The sequence below is a fragment of the Physeter macrocephalus genome, chromosome 20, assembly GCF_002837175.3.
Source record: "Physeter macrocephalus isolate SW-GA chromosome 20, ASM283717v5, whole genome shotgun sequence".
Lineage (NCBI taxonomy): Eukaryota > Metazoa > Chordata > Mammalia > Artiodactyla > Physeteridae > Physeter > Physeter macrocephalus.
The window spans coordinates 17,990,453-17,994,507 of NC_041233.1; the positions used below are offsets into that span (position 1 = coordinate 17,990,453).

The 4,055-nt window shown below is 37.2% G+C and overlaps 1 pseudogene; it reads right to left on the bottom strand.

The window, feature by feature from the left end:
• Positions 1–1,954: 1,954 nt before the first annotated feature.
• LOC102976720 (DNA topoisomerase 2-binding protein 1-like) lies at positions 1,955–3,539 on the bottom strand (annotated as a pseudogene).
• Between the last annotated feature and the right edge of the window lie 516 nt (positions 3,540–4,055).

A 4,055-nucleotide genomic window follows, 5' to 3' on the forward strand; every position in this document is an offset into this window, starting at 1 on the left:
ATTGATATGAGATTTCTAATAGAAACATTTATGTAAATGATACATATTAGCAGCTGACCTTGAAGAATAAAGCATTTCCCACATATAGACAAGTCTCCGCTTGGCACTTTACTGTGATAATGATCCAGAACAGGTGTTAATTCTCAATTTGCAGGTTCATTATGCATCTATTAAAGTTTAGAAGTTGAGCATTTCTCTCATGTGATTCCAATTTTTGCTATTTTTATCTATATAGTGGGTTGATGTTCTCTTGCTTCCAAAGAACATATGCTCTACAATGGTAATATGATCCATATCATATTCAGTATTATATAAACATTTTTACTCTTGAAGCATTTACCTACAAGTGCAATATATTCTTAGCTCCCCTCCTCATTTTCCAAGTTCATTTAGATGACAAAGTGTGGATTTCTTCTCAATGCTTTTACTTTTTTCCCCATGCACTTTTATAAAAGTTTGTACGTATTTCTTGTGCTGTAGTCTCAAGAGCATTTATTTCCAACCACATGGATAGATGTATTGCTACCTATTTGAATCTTTTGCTTTGTTTTCTACAAGGGAGGGAGTAATCCGAAAACAAAGTATAATTAGTCATAAAAGCTTTATTAAAATGGAAGTAAATCATATATTCATAAATACATTGGTGCACTTTGGTGCACATTGGTGCACTTTGCCTACTGCCTACCAGCAGTAGGCACTAGTCTTATAAATACAATGATAAAAATTTTTTTAAGCTGTTTTACAAATCTTTTATTGCTTCAACAAGAGAATGGATGCCAAAATACTTTTCTTTTTTTTTTTTTTTTTTTTTGAATTTTACTTTATTTTTTATACAGGACGTTCTTATTTGTTATCTATTTTATACATATTAGTGTATATATATCAATCCCAATCTCCTAATTCATCCTACCACCACCAGACCCCACCACCACTTTCCCCCATTGGTGCCCATATGTGTGTTCTCTACATCTGTGACTCTATTTCTGCCCTGCAAACTGGTTCATCTGTACCGTTTTTCTAGGTTCCACATATATGTGTTAATTTACGATATTTGTTTTTCTCTTTCTGACTTACTTCACTCTGTATGACAGTCTCTAGATCCATCCACATCACAACAAATGACCCAATTTCTTTCCTTTTTATGGCTGAGTAATATTCCGTTGTATATATGTACCACATCTTCTTTATCCATTCATCTGTCGATGGGCATTTAGGTTGCTTCCATGACTTGGCTATTGTAAATAGTGCTGCAATGAACGTTGCAGTGCATGTGTATTTTTGAATTATGGTTTTCTCTGGGTATATGCCCCAGAATGCTTTTCTTTTTAAAAACTTATCAATTTGAACAACTACTTTGAGTCACTACTTTTATTCTTTGTCTTTGTTTTCCAAGTTTTGTCACCCAAACTTGGCAAACATCATATTCATGTATATGAATATACATGTATACACACGCATTTAAGTTGAAAGCCTCAATTCCTCATTAAACCTTGTGCCCAGGCTCCTGTTAAAAAGAGGTAAAATGGTGAGAAGCTAAAAATCAGGGAAAACATTAATAAATCTCAATTGACAAGTTCCTTGTTATTATGAATTAAAGCAGACATTTTAAGGCAAAATCCATCACCTTGCTAAAGCTTCCACTAAGCTACAGACTCGGATATTTACAAGAAAATAAATAACAAAAAGCCCCATACACACGTTAATATGGTTTAATGACAAGCTAGCTAAGGAGTTGCGTTTTGTTATTTCAGGTAACTCTCCATTCAGGAATAGTTAATATTTCAATTATTAAAATTTCAGGTGTTTAAAACTAACTTCAAGCAGGCTCATCGTTACACTGAAGCTGAATTCTTCAGGTTCTTGTCTTTAAATTACTATACAAATGCATCACAGTCACATTCAAGCTATTAATTTGAAAAACATTTAACGTTTGGTACCTAAGTAAATACAATTACTATACGTCATTCGATTTTATTTTTCTCGTAGGAACTTTCCTCTTTTGTGAGAATCCAGTCCCAGGTTCCTTATTATTCTGAAGAAATGAAACAGCTTCTGGTAGACAGTAATTTTCTATTTGAGGAGGGGATTCCTGCATAAGAAAATCAGTAATGTATTACGTTTTCAAGCAGTACACATTCTGGGTAGCAGCTTCTTCTATATTAAGTCCCGAGTCATCTGGTTTCAGTTTATTAAAGTCACAAAAGAGATGTGCAGCTTCTTTAAATAAAGATACAGAATGACCAGGTAGCACTTTTGCTCCTCCTGACTGAAGAAGGCATTTGAATCCTGCTTCTCGGGTCCTATCAACATGTGAAGTAATCTTCCACCTGCTAAATGCTCCCTCAACAATGCGCGTTTCTTGTCTTTGCTGGATTTTTTCCCCCCGTCTCATTGCTGCAAGTGCTACTTTTCGTTGCTGTACATTGATTCCAGTCAAAACATCAAGTATGGAACTACTTCCCCATTCTTAGTCTCCTGACATGAAGTGCCCAGCAGTCCTGCCAGCTTCAAGGTAGGAGCGATAAAGCACCCACTTCCCAGCTGCCACTGAGGCTAAATACTTCTCGTTTTGACATGGATGCCCTAGAACTGTGTGTACAGTTAGGATCAAAGCACTGCTTCTCAATCACTAATCCACCTAGTTTTTCAATCAGATGACAATAATCAATACGTTCTTGAGGATTCAGAGATGACAACTGAAATATGTACAGTTTTTTTAAGTCTTCGTGAGTCTCCTTTACCGTTATCATCTTTTCTCTAGGGTGTGGAGCTGCAGGTGGGTTGGCTAGGGGGAAGGCAATACTTGGGGCTTGAGGCGTAGGGATCAGGGGGCTTTTATTGGAGTTTCCAGTTCTTCAGAGATCGGGTGTTTGGGGGCTTCAGTCACACATATGTTCCCAGGATCACAGCCTGTTCAGCAGTTTCTGAATCATGTAAAGGCTCCTGGAAAGGAGAATCCTCCAATTTTTTAACGTCAACCTGAAGCTCAGAGTATTGTGTGGGACAACTAGGCCACTGCAAATTGCTGGCAAGTCTTGCTCTCTCCTCCCTGGCTGTGGCGTCATCCCAGATGATCCGTTCATTCTGGGAGGGCTCTGTGTTGACATCAGGTGCTGTTTGGCGAGACTGCCTCAGTGCCTTCAGGACTCTACTTTGTTGGCTGTGGGCAGAGCGAGTGCGGTCAGGGGTTGAAGAGGCACTGTTACACTGTTACAACCATTTCTTGAGAGGGAAGTCCTCTGCCCTTGGGGTTTCACTACTGAAGTTGCAGACATTATCTCCAGCAGCTGCTTTGGAAAGTTCTCTCTCATCTCCAAGGTCTGTGTCAGAGCTCCTTTAGTCATTCCTTCCGTTTCCATGTGAATGTAGTGATTCTTTATTACTGCTGGTCATATTGTCTATATCATTTTCTTCTATGGGCAAATAAATGGTCTGGCTCATCATCCTTCATTGTTGAATCAGCTGAGGTTATTACAAAGTCTGCCATCTTGCACTGCACTGATATCCAAGCTCATTTGGGGACTAAGAGTATGTGGATAAAGAGAAAAAGTTTTTAAAGGAGGCTATTTTTCTTTCTGTTTTTTTAAAATTGAAGTGTAGTGGAGTTACAATGTTGTTGTGTTCCAGTTGTACAGCAAAGTGATTTCAGGTGTACAGCAAAGTGTATATATATATATAATATATATGTATATAAATATATATATATTCTTATTCAGATTCCTTTCCCTTATAGGTTATTACAAAATATTGAGTATAGTTCCCTGTGCTAGGGAACAAGTAGGTCCTTGTTGGTTATCTATTTTATATATAGTAGTGTGTGCATGTTAACCCCATACTCCTAATTTATCCCTCCCCCCGCTTCTCCTTTGGTAATCATAAGTTTGTTTTCTATGTCTGAGGGTCTATTTCTGTTTTGTAAATAAGTGAATTTGTGTCTTTTTTTAGATTCCACATATAAGCTATGTCGTATGATATTTTTCTTTGGCTTACTTCACTTAGTATAATAATCTCTAGGTCCATCCATGTTGCTGCAAATGGCATTATTTCATTCTTTT